At 43.1% G+C, this 21,265-nt stretch overlaps 1 pseudogene; it reads left to right on the top strand.

Annotated features, from left to right (window-relative positions):
• LOC124775295 overlaps positions 1 to 21,265 on the top strand; it is a 119,958-nt pseudogene that overhangs the window by 38,022 nt on the left and 60,671 nt on the right.

Raw genomic sequence — 21,265 nt, forward strand, 5'->3', positions numbered from 1 at the left:
TATTGTTCAGCTCCAATTTTCAGATCATCCTGGTACTTCTTGGAGTTGTCACCATGGTAGCAGTTGTAAATTATTGGTTGCTAGTTCCTACATGTTTACTTGCAGTTTTTGGTTGTATTATGCGCCAACTCTTCCTTTCAACTGCAGGCAGTTTAAAGAGACTGGAAGCAATTAGTGAGTACATGTCCAGTTTGTTATGCTACTGTGTAAAAACAGAAATACTAGATCTTCAAAATGTCTGACTTTTTGTAATTGCAATTATTAAAACTTTCTCTTGCAGCTCGGAGTCCAATATTCACACATTTAAATGCCTCTATCCAGGGACTCAGCACTATCAGAGCATTTGGTGCACAGACACTTCTTAGCAAAGAGTTTGATAAACATCAGGTAAGAAAGAAGTGTTATTAAATTGTTCACTCATAAAGCAAGAGTGATTTAATAAAATTAGTGTGTCAGAAACATTTAGAAGAGAATTTTTATGTTGTCAAAATTAATGAACCACTGACTGTTTATTAACTAAAAACGTCTATTTTAAAAATGTATAGTACTTAGTGAACCAGATCACTGTAGTCTAACCAAGTGGTGACTGACCAATGAGTGATGGAAAAATTGTCACTCCACTCTCTCTGTCTCCCACATACACAACAGCATGGGGCCCACATGTACAGAGTGATTATAATCAAACTTTCAAACCGCTGGTCAGAATGACATAAAATTATCAGAGAAGGTGGAAACACATGACAAAAGAAAAAAATACTGTGAAAATTGATCAATAGATGGTGCTGTATGTGTCAGAATACATAAATGGTAAACACCTGTCATGTGCACGACCCATTGAAGTTAGTATAAACACACCAGGTACACGGATTTTCCTCCTTTAACATCTGTAACGTTCGACATGTCTCAATGCAGGGTCGCACTCTGTTTGTAAAGCTATATGACAAGAATGATGACTGTGCACACGTCAGTCTGTAAAAGTTCCGGACACTGAAGAGTTTGAAAAAGTCATTGGTCCAATGACTGCTGTGGGTCTGGAGATGGAGTCTGTGTCAACTAGTGCTTAAAAATCAGGTCATCAGAACTATAATGGTAAAGGTCAGAATCCAACAAGTAAAGAGGCAAAATCTGTAATGAGCAATGTAGCTATTCCTGGACTTTAGTGTTAATTATCTTACAAGTTGATTAGTTTCACATACACTGAAGTTCATTACTGAAACTTTAGGATGCCAGTCTTCCTACTGAGTGCTGTCACTAAGTCCATAAATACATACAAGCTAACACATTGCTGAATTTAACTGCAGTAAAAAGTTAGTTACATCTTTTAAGTCACAGATTTCCAGTAAAACTAGTTGTCACTGGGATCAGCACATGAAAAATGCTTTCATTAAAAAATTTAAATGGAGTAAAGTTAGTTAAGGTTTCAAAATATCTGAGCACTTACTGCCTGTATACTAATTAGTAAAGTGCATGGAAATTGAAAAATAAGTAAAATAAAAATAATTCTGCAGAGCTGCAATAAGAGCAGATGGAAGAGTCAAAGTTGCTCACTTTAAACTTGAGCTCTGGAACTCGACTGTGAATACTCACGTAATTGACAAATACCTGGACTCAGTTTTGCCAAATCTAAAACACCCCAAGTGTACTTCAAACTTGGTCTTGGAACTTAGGTGACAGTATGTGGTGTGAAGGGGGCAATGATCTGCAACATGTGCTTTTAACTGCCCCCAGAATGACCTCTTCCACAGGATGGAAAATTCTTCCTGGAATACAAAGAGTGTACATCAGTTAATTTTTCTCTTCTGATACTATTTCCCCAAGAGGGTAATCATGCACCTGTTATTAAAAAAGCTTACTAATAACAGCTCCTTATTTTCCCCTCTAGAGATGGCCAGACTGATTGAGGAGATCGTTGCACAAGCAGGGCAGGCAAGGCTTGCTGGCTCTCTCGTTATCCCATTTATGCCTCAAACCTAGGTGGTGGTGGTATGCGATTGGTATTTATGACATTAGCTATCTACCTTTATTGCAAAACAGCTCCATATTTTGGCATGTCCAGCCAACTGCCATCAGGTGACTGTTCGTTGCCAGACCAGGGTTCTCTCAGGGCCCACATCAGTAAAAACTCTAGCAGTCAAGCTTAATGGGAAACTGCCGTACCACTTAGTTGCCAGTGCAATTTGCAAAGGCTGTATGAAGCTGGAAGATAGTGGCCATTGTAGCTTCAAGCTGTTCGAGAACAGTCATGAATGCCTTTGTGATTTAGCATAGGCCACAATCTCTGGCAAAAGTACATGTAGCTAAAAAAAGTTTGAGGTGAACTGGTCATAACAGTGGCATGAAACTACACTAATTAACTCACACTGCACTACTGGTGACAAAATGACTATTAAAATAAAATCATTGGCTTTAGACATTGATCACACTTGGCTACTTCTGTGCCTCCACACCATGAAACAGTTCACTGTGCCTGCATGTCATGAAACAATTTGGCTAAATAGCATGTCTATCAACTTAGAAACCAAACTGATGTTTAGTTACAGACAATAAATTGCAGAACTGTGTGTTCTGAAGGTAAAAAAGGAAATTGTGTGTTAACTTGTGTTTTACTACAGAGGAACAGAGCTTACAGAAAATTCAGATGGGGGCTTTATTATAAACCAGAAAATTGTCCCCCCCCCCCCCTCCACACACACACACACACACACACACACACACACACACACACACACACACACACACACACACACACACACACCTGTGGTTAAGGAAGGAGATAGAAATAGAATATTAATAAAAGTGCAGTCTCATTGGCTTTACAATTTTTACAATAGCTGGCTCTACATGTTGCATAAAGCTCATTGTTATACTGTCTCCTCCACCTCCTTCCCTTGCAATAAGGGCCTATTACTCTCTGGAGTACCTTACTCTCAAAGGCAATCAGCATATTATTATCCCTCACTAGTGGCAAAGTTTCTGAAGCATATGTGAGCATTAGAATTGTATTTTGGAGATAGTTGTTTTGTTACAGTAAAACATGTTCTATTGGCTGCCAATAGCCACTGTTTAATTTCACAATGATGTATCATTGTGAATTTGAAAAGTGGAATCTACTGTAATCTAAAATTAGAGTAATTGATTTTGGCATGTTTCTCACTTGTGTTCTACCATAAGGCTAATACTTCAACTATTCTGTGATAAATCACCCTGGCCAACAGGTTGGCTTCTATTATCACATGTTCCAATTTTATATTTAAAAGAACACATGTCACCACATCTCCTTAGCACACAACACTGTGTATATCCAGTGACTTAAATAATACTCCTTGAACACTAATTCTCTCACATTGCTGATATTTGCATTACTAGGACAGGCATATTTTCTTTATCTAACATATGGTGCAATAAACTTAAACCTCAACCTTTGCTTTTTGTGGGCATTGCTCTACCTGAGCTACCCAGAAAACACTCAACGACCTCACAGCTTTCCTTTTCCAATAATCATCTATTGCATTAAAAATTCCCAAAGCACTTTAGCCTATCTTGCTAGACTAAAGGTACTGGAAAAAGGTATTCGTAGAAAATGTTTCATGGCCTAGGGGTTAATTTCATCTTGACTGATAAGCCTGTTTCACTATCAAAAGTTTGATTAATGAGTAGCCTGACACCAAAACCCCCGTGCATTAATTTTTCAGCTGCTTCTGTTCTTAAAGACCAAAGTTTCCATTGCTTTTCAGTTTTAATTAAGATGATTAAAAACACCAAAATTACTGAACTGGTAATCAAGGAATAGTTTCTCTGTTTCCAGGACCTGAATACAACTGCGTTCTATATGTTCCTGTCAACTAGTAGAGCCTTTGCTTATTGGCTTGATGTGGGATGCTTGGCCTACATAGCAGTTGTCACCTTCAGCTTTCTGCTTTACGGTGAAGGTAAGCGCCACATTTCTATGATATCAATGAATTATGGTATAAACTAGGATTAGGATATAAGGACAATATTGTATTATATTATGGAACTAAACAGACTGCTATGTTTGATTATATCGTTTAGTATTATAGGGTTATTTCGTGTGATTGCCACCTTCAGATTATCTGTGAAAAGTACATAGTTTGGTACAATATCTGCTTCATTCTATTTATTTCTGTCATCCAATACTATGCCATCATGTAATCACCAAAAGATTTCCATACAGAATATATGTGCCACAAATGTAAGACTTAAAGCATGCATGTCAATAACTCATGAATATAATCATAGATCAAACCCTTACTTCAACAAATAGCATGAACTCATCTTAGTCACTTGTCAAAACTATATACAGCATACTATCAAACAAGAATAATATTAATTACAAAACAGAGCATCAATAAATCTCTAACACATCCTCAAGCTAACTTAATCATAATCTCTAATATCATAGAATATACTTCATAACATCCTGTCTTCACAGTGCCTAAAAACTATTATATTACTCCTAGCAGAGCAATGCATTGCAGATAATTCACATACGTCACTCAGAACAATAGCGCATATACTAAGAACAATAGCGCATTACAATGTAACTGATTTTTCAAACATCCTACAGTATTCACATTCCTTTTCTCTGCAATCATTCTCATCTAGTTAACTTTCCCTAAAAGTAGTACAGGTAAACATTTGACATTGTTTTGCAATAATAAATCTAATAGTTTCATATCATTATTTTCCATTCACTAGGACTTCAGATATTTGAATATATGAGTTTTAGTGTTGTAGGGCTGCTGAATCCAATGATTCACACTATACCACATGTAATAAACACTATTTTATTACTCGGAAGCACACATGTACAGTTAGATACATTCTTGATCTCTGTCCACATGTGTAAACTTTTGCACATGGCCACAGACTGCTGCAAAGAGCTTGGCAAAACAGATATTACACACGACTTTGTCGATAGTTGCCACATTAGGCACCCTCCCCCCCCCCCCCTCCTCCCCGAGCCAGTGTGTGGAGCACAAAACATAAATATTGGGGTATACATGTAAATGGAATAACCATGGAGGGAAAGGGTGTTTAAACTGAAACCATACCATACCAAACCATACCACACCTTACATCACATCACATTACATTAGTAATAGAAATACTTGAGCCAGTGAGGGGAGGAGGGGGAGGGAGGGGACGGGGGGGGGGGGGGGGGGGAGAGGAGGGGGGCGGATGTTCCTGCTTGACCAGGTGAATGCTCGTACAGCAGTTGAGTGATCTGGGGAGGGAACTGTGGTTTGTGAGGAGTCGGGGTAGTGGACCTGAATGCCTGTTGCAGTACGTAGTACTCTTACCATTGATGGGTCAGTAACAACAGGCAAGGGGACAGACTGGAGAAGGTGAATGTGGGTTAAGTTGTCATTGAGACAGCTGGCTCGTTCATAGAAGATACACACATTATCCTGCTGCATAACAAAAACACTTTAGATCCGTAAATAAAACCTGTGTTGACATTCACTACCCCTCCCGTGTACGGGTTGACAGAATCTCCACGAGTCATCGGCATCAACATCACCCGTACCAAGGCTGGCCCCTGATACGGCGCTGAATCCTAACAGGGGGGAGGTGGGGAGCTGGGGAGCTGCCTGTATGAGGGGAGAGTCATCACACGCATCACTCTGTATGGGAATGTCACACACACCTGTAGCACTGTCACACGACTGGGAGTGGGTAATGTCACAAGTACAGGAATGGGCGTCACTCATCTGTGGACTGTCGGTAGTTGCCTCATGTGAGGCCGGTGCAGCAGGGGGTCAGTGCTGAGTGGGTGGGGTATCGAGCAGTTCTCCCAGGGACCATGCCGGTTTGAGGCGGCAGACAGATACCGTTTCAGGTGTGCCATTAATGAGCACTTTGAACGTGTTGGTACACCGCGATATGTCTCTGTGCAGACCCAAGTATAGGGGTCAGAGTGCCTGTCGGACAGTGTCATCGTGTACCGCGACATGAGTGTACGACGCGAAGTCCATATGCATAAATAGGGGAGGGGCGAATGCGGTCGAGGTGGAAGCACGCGAATGTTAGCGATTAAGTCCTTAACATGCCCGACGAATGTCGAGTCACAGATTTGATCTGGAGGGAGTGAAGGCTCGACTAGCTCTACTGGGAGTGTGAGGGGTTCTCCATACAGTGCTTCTGCCAGGGATGTGCCAAGGTCCTCTTTGCATGCAGCCCGAATGCCTAACGTTACCCATGGTAAGGCGTCGGCCCACTCCCCTCCATGGCAAATCAGGGAAGCTTTACACGTTCGGTGCCAGCATTCGACAAGCCCATTGCTCTGGGGGTGGAATGCCGTAATCCTAAATCATTTCACCCCACACAGTTCACAAAGCTGTTGGAAGAGGGCAGACTCGAACTGGCGGCCCTGGTCAATGGTGATAGAAACCAGGCAGCCGAAGTGTGAGATCCACATTAATAAAAGGGCTCGGGCCACTGTGTCTGCTGTGATAGTAGTGAGAGGAATTACTTCTACCCAGCGGGTAAACCAACCAATGGTGGACAGTATGTAATGGAAGGGGCCCACGGGGGTTAAGGGCCCAACAATATTGATGTGTATGTGCTGGAATCTTCTTTTTGCCACATCAAATGTACCCATGGGGGGGGGGGGGGGGCGGCTGTGCATGGCATCCTACTTTTGTGCACTGACAAGCCACACACACTCACGCCCAACTACGACATTGTTTTATCACCCCGAGCCAAACAAAACATTCACATATCAGATGTGTGGTGGTGCGAATGCGAGGGTGTGCCAAGTTGTGGATACTATTAAAAATGTCCCGGCGGAGAGGTGCCAGAATAACCGGATGTGTGTGTCCTGTTGAAATGCCACACCAGATGGGTGATGAAAACCCAGAAAGTGTCTGTAACGCTAGTTGGAGTCCCGTTTTAACATCGGACGGCAACACGGTGAGTTCAGTATCATCTGTCTACAAATTAGGAAGTTCACTGAGGTCCAGTTGTGAAGATAAAACCGATAAACGACATAGAAAATCGGAGACGACATTGCCTGCACCTCTGACGTAATGTATGTCATTCATAAACTGACATATGAGGTCCATATGACAAACGTTTTGGGAACGAGTCCTTGCCTGGGTGACAAAGCGTATACCAATGGCTCGTGGTCGGTAAATACCATGAGATGGCGACCTTCGATATCGTATTGGAACTATTTGATAGCGCCGTAAACAGCAAACAGTTCCTGGTCAAAGGTCGACCATTTATGCTGGGAAGCAGACAGTTTGTGGGAGAAAAATCTGAGTGGCTGTACAACAGAACCCACGGATTGCTGAAGTGCCGCCCCCACTGCTGTATCACTCGCATCTGTAATAAGCAAGATGGGAGCATCAGGAATGGGATGAGCGAACGTAACAGTTGTCTGTAAGGCTGACTTTAGGTTATCTAATGCGCAAGCATATCTGGAGGCCACGTGACTGCCTGAGACCCTGAAGTGTTTTTTTTCCTGCGAGAGCATCCATCAGTGGGGCTTGTACGTCGGCAGTGTGGGGGATGTGTTGTAGTAATTTACTGTTCCAAGGAAGTGGTGGAGGCCCTGAAAATCTTCAGGCAAAGGCACCATCCTCATGGCCTCAACTCGTTAGGATAGGTGGTGGATGCCATCAGCAGAAACCCAGTGGCCCAGAAAAGTGACACTAGTGCAGTGGAGTTGTGACTTGTCATTATTCACTATGACACCATTTGCTTTTAATAGGTGGAACACTGTATTTAAATGGAGTTCATGTTCCTCGAGGGAGGAAGAAAAAATTAACAAGTCGTCCAGGTAGGCAAATGCAAAGTCCAGTTTTCCGACAGTCGATGAACCGTTGCCATGTCTGTGCAGCATTTTGAATGCCGAATGGCATAAGCAAATACTCGAACAACCCGAACGAGGTGGTGGTAGCAGTTTTTTCAACTACTCCGGTGCCATTGGCAGTTGTTGACATGCCTTGTGACAGTCAATTACACTGAAAATTCATGCCCCATGCAGTTCCCCCCCCCCCCCCCAGGGGGTCCACAACTCTTCTGTGGATACGTGCGTGGCGAGCACGGGGCCCCGAGCCATTGTAGCCTTCTTTCTCTTCCGGGCTGCACTTCCTTTCCCTTCCCCTACTTTCCCCTCCATGCTCCTTTCCCCTCGCCCTCTCCTCTCCCTCTATTGGTGTCCTTGCTTATGTTGGCCCCAGCTATCCTCCTGGTTCTGTTGGTTTCACACTCCGGCTTTGTTGCGTAATCATCTCCTCCTTCTGGCATTCCTTGGTCCACCTCTGGGGTTTGACCTCCATTACAAAATTTCTCCTCCGTAGTGTGAGCCATTTGGGGAAGAGCACCTTACCTAGTGTCTCCAACATGCGCCCTCCTAGTACATTCCACCTTCTCTTTCACGTCGTTGTCTGATGCTAGGGTGCATAGCCAGCACGGTAGCCAGCCCGTGTGGTGGGGTCGCTATGTACCCTTTTGGTTGAGCCCCCTGAACACACAGGGATCACACTTCTGATACCTGAACTGTGACCACCTCATGCATGCCTTGGAGTGGTTGCTCGTCATCCTGGAGCATCCGAACTCCCGGCAATGGCCGCCGTGCCAGACGGCCCTTGCTGTGGCTGGGTGGCGCCCATGAGGAGAGCCCCGGATCGGAGTGGGTGGTATCAGGGCGGACGCTATGCGGATGAAACGCATACGGGTCCAAAACTCTGGCCATTCTTCTGCGGCCGTCTCTCTGCGTGGAACTGATTCCTCAAGTGCTGCTTCTCTTGCCCCTTCGGCCTTCACTTCCATGGCTACCTCCTGGGAAGAGGGTCAGGCCCGTCGTCTAGGGGCAAAACCTTTCCCCCGTTATCTAGTTTGCACCAGGACTGATGGAGATACTTTCACCAGTGTCAAACCTTTATTCTTTGTGGAACACATTGAAGACAAGTTTGGCGAAGTGCAGTCCCTGAGCAAGATGCGGTCGGGTTCGTTGCTGATAAAAACTGCTTCAGCTGCCCAATCTGTGGCCCTTCGTGCCTGTAACCATCTTGGTACAATTCCTGTGCCCATTATCCCCCACCAGTCTCTAAATGCGGTACAAGGTGTGATTTTTCACAGGGACCTCATCCTTCAAACTGATCAGGGACTTCGGGACAATCTTGGACGGCGGGGTGTTCACTTTGTTCGGCGTGTTCAGAAGGGTCCTAAAGATAATCGTATTGATACTGGTGCCTTTATCCTGGCCTTTGAAGGGGATACCTTTCCTGAGAAAGTTAAGATTATGGTCTATCGCAGTGATGTGAAGCCGTACATCCCACCTCCTATGAGGTGTTTGAAGTGCTTGCGTTTTGGCCACGTCTTCTCGCTGTTCCCAGGCCCCTCTCTGTGGTGACTGTGGACGTCCACTCCATGAGGGAAGTCCCTGTGTTCCCCCTCTTGTATGTGTAAATTGTCATGGTAGTCATTCTCCACGTTCACCAGATTGCCCAGTATATAAGAAAGAAAAAAAGATACAGGAGTATAAGTCACTCGATCGTTTAACCTACACAGAGGCCCGTAAGAAATATGCACGACTGCACCCTGCGTCCATGACATCTAGTTATGCCTTGGTTACATCTTCACCCCTTCCTACCCCTTCCTTACCCCCATCCCGGACCCCTCTCCTCCCTCTCTCCCCTGCGGCTCCCACACCTTCTCCTATGGGCGCTGCCCCCCCTCCCCAGCCGGAGTAGTGTCCCACTCCTTCGGGGTCTGTCGGTCAAGGGCGCCTCCCCCGGGACGCCCCTTCCCAGCACCTTCCAGGTCAAAGGTCTGCTGCCGCGTGACGACCGCGAGAGCCGCGGTCTGTCGGCTCCCAGCTCGCCCGGTCTCTTTCTGTCCCTGATTTTGCTGCAGCTGGCTCCTTTATGCCACACAGCCCTCCTCGATCTCAGCCTGAAAAGAAGAAACATAAGACCCAGGACAAAGATCCTCTGGTGTCACCGGAGGTCCCTTCCCTGACTTCACAACCGGATTCTGACCTGTCGTTCATGAATGTCGCCCCCTCCTTGTCGGTGACGGGTGGGGACCTGGCGGTATGACTGGATTTAGCATGTTCAGCCCTCATTTAAACCATCATTCTGTGGTTCTCCAATGGAATTGTAATGGATACTATCGTCACCTTCCAGAATTGAAATCCCTTCTCTCGTCCTACTCTGCAGCTTGTGTGGTTCTCCAGGAATCTCATTTTACTGATGCTCACTCACCGACCCTCCGTGGGTTCCGTGTTTTCTGTTGAAATCGGGTCGGACCCTTGCGGGCTTCTGGTGGCATTTGTACGTTGGTCCGTACAGACATTGCTAGCACGTGGATTCCTCTCCAAACTACATTGGAAGCAGTTGCTGTTAGGGTCCACTTCGACTCTGCAGTCACAGTTTGCAATCTTTATCTCACTCCTGACAGGACTCTTACACCTGCTGCCTTAACTGCCCTTCTTCAGCAACTTCCTCCTCCCTTCCTCCTCCTTGGGGATTTTAATGCTCATCATCCCTTGTGGGGCAGTGCCTTTCCATCTAGACGAGGTCTTCTTACCTTCATTACACTGGTCGCCACACGACGACCTTTATGATAGTGACCATTTCCCGTTGATTATCACGCTCCCTTCCCGCTCCCCGATGGACAGGTTACCTCGTTAGTCTTTCCACCGTGCCGATTGGCCTCTATACACTGCACAGGTCGAGTTTTCTCCCACTGTCGGGTTGTATTGATGACGTCCTACGTGACGTGTCTGACGCGATTGTTCACGCTTCTAGCCTTGCTGTCCCACGCTCATCTGGACCATTTTGTCGTCAGCAAGTCCCGTGGTGGAGTACGGCCATTGCCACTACCATCTGTGATTGCTGTCAAGCTTTGCAACACTTTAAGAGGCACCCATCCGTAGCCAGCCTTACTACCTTTAAACGCCTCTGTGCTAAAGCCCGTTATTTAATCAAACAGGGTAAGTGGATATGTTGGGAACGATTCGTTTCTTCCCTTGGTTCTACTGTCCCTCTGTCATGGGTATGGGCTAAACTTCGTTCTCTCCAAGGTTGCCATCGGCAGTCCACCCTCCCAGGCCTTCACCTCCCAGATGGCATTTGTACGGACCCATTAGTTCTTACAGAACATCTTGCGACCCATTTTGCAGTGGCGTCAGCGTCAGCCTCCTATCCAGCTGCTTTCCTTCATCAAAAACAGCTGGCTGAAGCTTCCACCTCATGTTTTTCACCCCTTGTGAGTCACAATCTTACAATGAACCTTTTACTGAATGGGAATTTCTTTCTGCTCTATCTTCTTCTCATGATACAGCCCCTGGCCCAGATTCCATTCATAACCAACTGCTTCAACATCTCAGTGCTCCACAACGGCAACATCTTCTTCGGGTGTCTAACCGTTTCTGGCTCCAGGGTGACTTCCCTTCTCAGTGGAGGGATAGCATCATGGTTCCTGTCCTTAAGCCTGGTAAGAACCCCCTATCTGTTGACAGCTATCGGCCAATTAGTTTGACCAATGTTGTTTGTAAGTTACTTGAACGGATTGTAGCCCATCGGCTCAATTGGGTCCTCGGATCTCGGGATCCATTGTCGCCTTACCAGTGTGGCTTTCGAGATGGATGGTCTCCAATCGATCATTTACTTCGCTTGGAATCTGCAGTTCGGCAGGCTTTTTCCCAGCACCGCCATTTGGCTGCGGTGTTTTTTGACCTTCGCAAGGCCTATGACACTGCCTGGCACCATCACATCTTACTCACTCTTCATCAGTGGGGTCTTCGGGGCCCACTCCCAATTTTTATCCGCCAGTTCCTGATCCATCGGTCATTCAGAGTTCGAGTTGGAACTGTTTTTAGTTCTCCACGGACCCACAAGACGGGCATCCCACAGGGTTCTGTCTTGAGTGTTCTTCTTTTCCTCATTGCTATCGATGGACTTGTAGCCTCTGTCGGTCCTTGGGTCGCCCCTGCCCTGTATGTGGATGATTTCTGCATTTGGGTTAGTTCCTCCTCGATGGCATCTGCAGAGCGGCAGCTCCAGGTAGCTACACGGCGTGCCTCTGCATGGACCTTCTCACGCGGGTTTCAATTCTCTCCTTTAAAATCGCGAGTGGTCCAATTCTGTCGCCATACTACGATCCACCCTGATCCAGAGCTCTATGTTGCTGCACAACGATTGCCTGTGGTCCCACAGTTTCGTTTCCTGGGTCTTCTTTTCAACAACAAGCTCACTTGGCTGCCCCATATCAGACTCCTGAAGGTAGGATGTTTCCGAAAACTCGATGTCCTTCGCTTCCTTGCCCACTCCTCTTGGGGTGCGGACCGTTCCCTCCTCCTCCGTCTTTATCGTGCTCTCGTTCTGTCTCGCTTGGACTATGGTTGTCAAGTTTATGGTTCAGCTGCTCCTTCCACACTGCACGTGCTGGATCCAGTCCACCATCGTGGTATCCGTTTGGCTACCGGTGCCTTCCCTACTAGCCCTGTTGATAGTCTCCTGGTTGAAGCTGGGATTCCCCCCCTTTCTATTCGGCGGTCCCAGTTTCTGGTGTCTTATGCACTTGCTATCCATTCCTCTCCCACTCATCCTTCCTATTCTATCCTGTTCCCGGACCATGGATGTCGCCCACCCGACTCCCGCCCTCGGCGGGTTTACCGGTTGGGCTACGCCTTGCGTCTCTTTGCTGTGATTTTCAGCTTCCTTCTTTGTCCTGTCTTCCTCGCTGCCTCCCCTCCACCCCCCCCCTTTGTTAGTTACTCGGCCTCGAATTCGGATGGATCTCCGCCGAGGTCCGAAAGATTCCATCCCCCGCTGGGTGTTCCGTTCCTTTTTCCGCCAAATTTTATGGGAGTTTCGGGATGCTGTTGTTTTTTACACTGATGGCTCTAAATCTGCTGATTGTGTTGGGTATGCCTTCACGTCCTCTGTTGGAACGGAAAGTCATCTGCTGCCACCTACATGTGGGGTGTTTACTGCGGAATTGATGGCAATTTCCCAGGCCCTTACCTTTATTAAACAGTCCCAACACAACTGCGTTTTGTTATGTACGTACTCGATGAGTGGCCTTCTTGCTATTGACCGGTGTTTTTCGCGCCATCGCTTGGTCTCTGCCATCCATGACCATCTCGCTGATACTCACCGTGCTGCTTGTTCCATTGACTTCCTTTGGGTCCCTGGCCATGTGGGTATCCCGGGTAATGAGCTCGCTGATCGTTTGGCTGGGGGAGCAGTTACTTACCCCCCATTTTCTGTAGCCCCTCCTGCAGCGGATTTACGGCTTCACATCAAATCCCACTTTGCACAGTCATGGGCCAATTCTTGGGAGGCTACTCCCCTGTCTAATAAACTTCGTGCAATTAAGGTGACACCAGGCCCGTGGCATTCTTCCTTTCGCATCTCCCGAAAGGACTCGACCACACTGTGTCGTCTCCGCATTGGCCATACTCGGTTGACCCATGGTTTTCTTTTGCGTGATGAGCCACCCCCACTATGTGGTTGTGGAGCCTTCCAGTCAGTAGCCCACATTTTGGTTGACTGCCCCCTTCTTTTGGCTCTGCGTGCTAAGTACAACCTCCCCCACACTTTACCTTTGATGTTGGCTGACGATTCCCAGATGGTCTCTCTGGTTCTCGGTTTCCTCCGGGAAAGTGGTTTTTATTCTCAGTTTTAAGGTTTTTTAATCTCTCTGGTGTTGGGGCAGGGCGGTGAGTGTTTGGGTGTCTCCCACTGTAAGCAGTGTTCGGCGAGTTCTGATTCACCTCCTTGACCGAATTCCTCTTTTCTTCCACTTTTACTCTGTTTTTTACCCTTTTTTTTTAAGGCTTGGTTAGTCTTTCTATTCCCATATGTACTTTCTACATTATAGCAGTTGTACATTTTAAGTCACAGGTGGTCTTGCCTATGCTGCTTCAGCATAGTGTTGGGTTTGTTCTCTTGCCAACTTCGCTAATTTTGTTTTTTACCAATGACAACATGACTGCCTTTTTATGTTTTTTCACTTTTTCCGTTTTATTGTTCTGACTTTACTGAGTTGTCCCATTAGTGGAATGGCGCATATTTGAAACAAGGGACTGATGACCTTGCTGTTTGGTCCCTTAAACCCCAACCAACCCATGCAGTTGGGAAGCAAAGTCTTGAATATTTGGGATGGGATAATTATCTAGAATTGTTCTGGTGTTATGTGCCCGATAATCACTGCAGAGGCGGAAAGTGTCATCCTTCTTGGGCACCAAATGAATGGGTGATGACCAACTACTAGAAGAAGGGCGAATAGTCTTATTATCTAAAAGTTCCTGAATAATAGCTTTGGCGTGTGTAAGTTTTTCCGGATTTAAGCGCCTAGCCTTTTGCACGTACCAGTGGGTCTTCTGTGGTACTGATTCTGTGGACAGTACCATTGTTGATCGCGAACACCGATGGGGATAATGGGGCTGCACCCGGTGCAAAACAACTAACCTGTAATGCAGACGCTTGTGTGTCCCAGGCCGGTGGGTCAGCAGCTGTGGCAGTGATCCGCTGGTAGTTCTTGTCATAGAGCTCAGTGGGGTAATTGGTAGCATCACGGGCACAGCTTCTGTCCGACAGTATAAACGTCACGCGTCATCGTCGGCAGGTGCGAGGAAGCAGTGTGGAGGTTGGGGGCATGGCCGTGTGTGACAGTTTGGTGACCTGATTACGAGTGTCTGTGAGCTTGGCTTGCACAGTGGCAATGCATAAGCAGAGGGCTTCATTGCTGTCTCGAAGTTCATCGTTGTGTGATCTGAGAGAGCACTGCAACAGCGGTTTCAGCTAGCTCACATAATAGTGGCGCTCTCAGATGAGAGGGAAGAGATACCTGAACTTATGGTACGGTCTGTGGAGTTAATGTTTAGTGTACCTCATTGTAGATTAGGTGACAGTGTGTGAGCTAAGAGAAAATCTACCCCGAGCATGGGTTCATCCACCTCCGGGATAACAAAAGTCCACTGGAAGGGGGTGTTAATGTCCTGCAGTTTAAGGCTTAAATTAGTTATTCCAAGAGATTGAATCAGGGACTTATTGGCAGCTCAAAGTGGGGGGCAAGGCTGATGCTCGAATTTAATACCTATGCACAAAGGTATCACACTAACCTCGGCCCCCGTGTTGACTAAAAATGAAAGGGGGTAGGGCGGTGTCTGGTGCAAACTGTGGAGTTCCAGGATAAACATGAAATTTTCCATCTTGGGTGTCCGGCTCGATTTGTAATGCCACTGATTCAGGTGGAAAGTTCACACTGGCACTTTGGAAACCCGAAAACATAGTCACTGGGGTTTGAACACATTGTGTCCGCGGTTCTTGAGCACTCGTAACACGTGGAAAGTTCATACTGAATGTAAAACGTTCGTATTCAAAGTTTTGTGTGCAAAAGATGTTCTGTTGGTAAGGAACACTGCCACATGACTGCTGACTCATGTCCAATAATGGAAAGTTATTGTTTGTACCTGATGCCGGCACACATGGCTGTGGGAATGCAGAAGCACTGTCCTGTTACGTACTGCTAGTAGGTGTGTTCGGAAACTGCGTTGAACTATTACAAACACACAGTGGATAATTGGAAAACCCTACCAAAGCTTCCGTTGGGAAACTTAGCTGGCACGTGTGCGGTGTGGTGGATGGCATGCGATCCATTGTGTACTGCTCGATGGAACGAAAGTTTGTTGTAGCACCCGCAAACAAAATTCGGTGTCACCGGTATGGGTTTTAGTGTTGTAGGGCTGCCGAATCCAATGATGCAAACTATACCACATGTAATAAACACTATTTTATTACTTGGAAGCACACATGTACAGTTAGATACATTCTTGATCTCTGTCCATGTTTTTAAACTTTCGCACGCGGCCACAGACTGCCGCAAAGAGTTTGGCAAAACAAAGATATTACATTTGACTTGGTTGATAGTTGCCACAAATATTATCGAATGTAGCTGCTGGCTGTAACTACAATATAATGATAAATTACCTTCAGAGTCATTCCATGTCAAATCAATACACCCATTTTAATTCACCCTCTTAGATTTTGCTGAAAGTTGGTATACTTATAGTGGGCACTGAGACTAAGAAAAATACCAAATTTCAATTTTTTATCTCAAACCATTCCTGAAATATGGCTATGTAAACTTTTCAAAAACCAGCTAAAAATGTGTGAACGGACTTTTTTAAATTGTCCTAGGAGCTGCCCTAATTCAGCTACACAACTGGGAAAGGTGTAGTTTTGCAGCATTTTGCATGCTTTCGAGGGATATACGACAAAATATAGCTTCTAATTAATAACCTTATTCAAAATACTAATTAATATTTTGACTTAATTTTAATTTTTTACAAAAAGTACATAATGGAAAATTTTCAAAATATTTCCATAACTACTTCATACTATTGTAAATCACATGGCAAAACATAAATCTGGGGTGATGGGTTCATTGTTAAAAAAAATTATTCCGGGCTCTTGTTTTTCACTAATGGCCCTAGTTTGACCAAATTGACCTTTAACGAACAGGAATTTCTTTCAAATATACTGAAAGGTAAGTAAAAAAGTTAGAAATATCAAAACATCACCTTATTAAACCAAAACTAATCAGCATATTTTATAATTAAGTTGATTGCTTATTTTAATTTCATACAACTTCACTAACAGTATATTAACAGATATAACAAAAACAAGAAATTGAGCATTTAACTACAAACTGAAATAAAGTATGAATAAGTGCAAGTATTTACATAATAGTTCTGGTCCATGATGTTTGAAATGGCACTATTAAACAAATTAAATACGTAATGCTTGTTCTTGAGTAATAGGTATCTGTACATAGCTAAATTTAACACAATAGGTACTAATAATAATTTTGAAACAACTTTCTATAAAATATACATTAACACTAACCTGAGACAAAAATTAAGTTTTGAGTTGAAAGCAGTTTCCCAATAAATTGTCTTGGAACTTCACATATTACATTTTAATAAAGCTGATTGGGTTGGTTTACATCACTTTCATTAAGAATGTATGTTCTCCCTGTCGGAGTAAATGGATTCACTTTTGTGAGACCATCCACAACTGACACCCACAGGACATCTGCATGTGCAGGATAAGAGAATGACTTAGCTGGTCCACATGGATGAAGAAAAGTTATTTTCACTTCATAAAGTTCTTTGTTTTTTTTCTAAAATGTACCCAAGCCACAAGTTTCTGCCATATACAGTGGTGACATAGCCTGATACATCTTGTAACTTCAGTTTGTCTGGTGCTGTAGTTACTTCCCTCTCCCAACTCCGCATATCACCAGAGAAGTATTTGACTATTAATTTTGATGTAGTGTTGGGAATGAAAGTGTGAAATTGCTGTGTTCCTTTGTCAGTGCCTCTTCAAGTCGGCTTTTTAAGAATTTCTGAAGCAGTGTAGTCTTCTTGAGTGGAATATGCAAAATCCACATTTGTGATATTATCTACTGCCCACTCAAATAGATCTCGTGCAGTTTGGATCTGATTTTGGTATGGCCTTTGCAAACTTGCACAAGCTGCCAGTCTCTTTACTGAACCCCCTACTCCATCACAAGGCCCTTTCCCATGTGCTTTGGCTGAAAAGTGCCATTCAGCTTTTATGTTGAAGTCTTCCTCGTGAAGGCAAAGGTTTTGGAAGTTTTTCTTATTTTTATACTGAGCGGCAGAACTGTCAGAATAATAGTATATCTTTTTTGGAACCTTTTGAAATTTATTTGTTAGATATGAAATTAGCTTCTTTTGAAAGGTGTAAACCGCAGTTGTATTGTGCTCCAGGCAATCAGAAACAATGACAAAGCTCATATGCTCAATTTTGTCTTCCTGATTGTAATATATAACAAAAGGATGAATGGTAATCTGTTGTCTTGTCCAGTGGAAACTCTGAGCTTCATCCTGTAAAACTATATTATAATTTTCTGAAAAATCACATATGACAACAAATTCAGATTCCATAAGGTTTTCTCTTGTGGAGTTCAGGAATGTTTGTTGTTACTTGGCAATGAAATCATGCCAAATCAAAGTCAACATCTTACTGCAAAATAAATCTATGAATCCTTCAGAAGTTTTCTGAACAATTTCCAGATTACATCGGTCAACTGACATCCACTGTTGGAACTGAACTTGTTCAATTAAGTTTTCATGAAGAGGGTCTTTTAAAATTTTACATATCACAGTTTCTCCTAGGCAGTATTCAGTTTCCCATGTTGCAATCAACTGATGATGGGTGGCAAGGCATTTTTGCAATGCACTGCTTATAATTGTTTAAGCTGCTGTTTGCTACTGTAGTTAGTTTGGCATTTTCTCTCATTAATTTTATGTTTTGGTGAGTTGTGCACACGCAGACAGTGTGTGTGTGCCACTCTGGCCAGCTAATACACAATGTTTTGGTCTCAACTCAGCAAATTTAGAGAAACCTATTTTTATGTTAGGAAACTGGTCTTTAAAATGCTTGTAAGCTTCTTTAAGGTTACACAAAATAAGTCTTTTTGATATTTTTATTTTATTTCCACTTGTTTCTGTAATTGTCACACAATCTTTAATACCTGCCATTTCCCTGCTAACTTCATCATTTTCATAAAATGAATGTACAGTTTTGACAGTTTCTGTTGGTAAAAACTTCCCTGGTTTTGGGTTTGGACCTTCCATGAATCCTTTCCCTTCCAAAATTTTTTTGGACTGCGAAACAATGTAATTAGGAGCATTAAATTCCCTCATTATTTTCCTGACACTCCACTTTTCAGGTATACTTGTAAGAATCATTAGTTGTTTTGCTCTACTTACAGAATTTTTAAAGTTTCTTTTAAGATTTGCAAGAACAGATCAATCAGTATCTGATGAAGTTTCAGGAGCAACAAAAAGTTTACATGTTATTGATGAGATTTTCTTCACTTTTGATTTGGTGTAATGCCTAGATGTTAGTTTTCTCTTGTCAATTGGGGACTCACCTAGTTCTTGAAGTGTTGTGTTAAATGTTTTAACAGCTACTGAAGTTGGAGTCAAGTCAGGGTCTTGGTCTCGGATGATTATCTCTGATCCAGAAGATTCTTCAACACTTTCATCACTGATGGACTCTGGTGTATTTTTCAATTTGGTTATATCCTTCCTACATTTATGACAAATCTTGGCACCACTTGGTATTTGAGGAAATAATTTGGGCATCCATGTTGTGACATTTCTCAGTTTTTCTGTCTGTAATAAAATTGATTTGACTTCAATGGATTACATCACTGCACTCTCACAGCACTGCACTTTTTACTTGGTTCCATATTTATACAAAAACCACTTATAAACTGTCCTTAAATGTATAGATTTACTTGAGAATGAACTATTAAATATAATAGATACAGACTTGTCAACACAGAGGTAACAATTGATTTGCACTAAAACAGTGCACAATAATGCTGTAGGCACACAAAGCCTTAGAAGGTAACAATGCAGACTACTTCATTTCAACAATGGCTCCAGTCTCTGAATTATTGTACAGACATCAAGCCCTATGTATATGGTCCTCTACTGACGTACTACCTTAAAGGTCAGCTTGGTCAAACTAGGACCGTTAGTGAAAAACAAGAGTCCGAAATAATTTTTTTGAACAATGAACCAATCATATCCACATTTATATTTTTTCATGTGATTTGCAACAGTATGAAGCAGTTATGGAAATATTTTGAAAATTTTCAATTATGTACTTTTTGTAAAAAAAAATAAATCAAAATATTAATTACCATTTTGAAAAAGGTTATTAACTAGAAGCTATGTTTTTTGTCTAGCACTGGAAAGGGCATGAAAAATGCTGCAAAATGACACCTTTCCCAGCTCTCTAGCTTGATTAGGGCAGCTCCTAGGGCAACTTGAAAAAAAGTCCATTCACACATTTTTCACCAGTTTTTGAAAAGTTTACATGACCATATTTCAGGAATGGTTTGAGGTAAAAAATTGAAATTTGGTATTTTTCTTAGTTTCAGCACCCACTATAAGAATACCCACTATAAGAATACCAACTTTCAGCAAAATCTAAGAGGGCGAGGTAAATTTTTTATTTAAAGTGTGTTGATTTGACATGGAATGACCCTTCAGTCAAAATTCCCACCCCAAAAAAACAGTATTTCATATCTGTTCCCCTTCCTGCTATTTTGAGATAGCAAACATACAGCATTATATATTGTGTAAATACACTAGATCAAAAATGTTTCAAAACATTTAAAAATCTTCACACTTAACTTTTTATTCACACAAATTTCACTAACTTCATATTCAGTGAAATTTATGAATTACAGTGAATGTAATGTAATCTTCAAAGTTTCTCAACATAAGCAACATGATCATTCTCTATTTCAAAATCTTACCATTTTTAGCATTGTACTTCAAAATAATTTTCATTATCACAGTGAGATCATGGATTTTAACCTAAGTCATAAATATATATACTACAAATTTCTTTATACACAAATAGAATAAGATAGACTGATAGCAAAAGGAAATTTGTATGAAGATAAAACAGCAGTCAGACAAAACATCCAGTATGGAAGTCAAAATCTTTGAAATAAGTTTGCAAGAACATTGGACTCTGGACTTGCAACACCCATGTTTAAAGTGCTTGTGATACCATGGGGATACCTTTTGCTACAGTGTACCTATTTCACTTTCCTGGTTTCCCACTGTTTCAAATTTTGTCACTGATTCATTGGCAAACCCTAGTTGTATTAGTTCAGAGTTTACAACTTTTCTTCCACACGTCCTGTAACATCTAAACTTTTTTCTTTGTTTCTTCTAACTCTGTACCAGATGATGTTCGCAGCACTGGCATCTGTACTTTCCCACATTCCAACTCTTAAGTTTGTTAAAGCAATCCTAAAACCCAAATTTTCACATTAACCTGCTATAGTAGTAGTTTATTATTACAGCTGCTTGCAGTGTCCTTCTACTAAAAATGTTTGGTAGTATCCTCACACTACATATAATTTAACAATTGCTTAAGTTTTTAATATAACTCATTATTTATTGAAGTGTAAAGCTGCATTGAGATTAACACTACCTAGCTTTGTAACAGTTTCCAAATTTACGCCAGTTCACAGCTGCTGCAGTCATGTCTTCTTAATTTACTCTTGGTATTGGTAGCAAGATGTCTGCCTCTCCTCAACCAACAGTGTGGGCAACTCATAGGTTGGAACTATTGCAGTGGAGGACCAACTAATTTAACGATCATCAGGTCACTGACAGTATAAAGATGATATGAAATCCTTGCTGGTGTGGTGGTGATTC

Source organism: Schistocerca piceifrons, chromosome 2, assembly GCF_021461385.2.
Source record: "Schistocerca piceifrons isolate TAMUIC-IGC-003096 chromosome 2, iqSchPice1.1, whole genome shotgun sequence".
In the NCBI taxonomy this organism is placed as follows: domain Eukaryota; kingdom Metazoa; phylum Arthropoda; class Insecta; order Orthoptera; family Acrididae; genus Schistocerca; species Schistocerca piceifrons.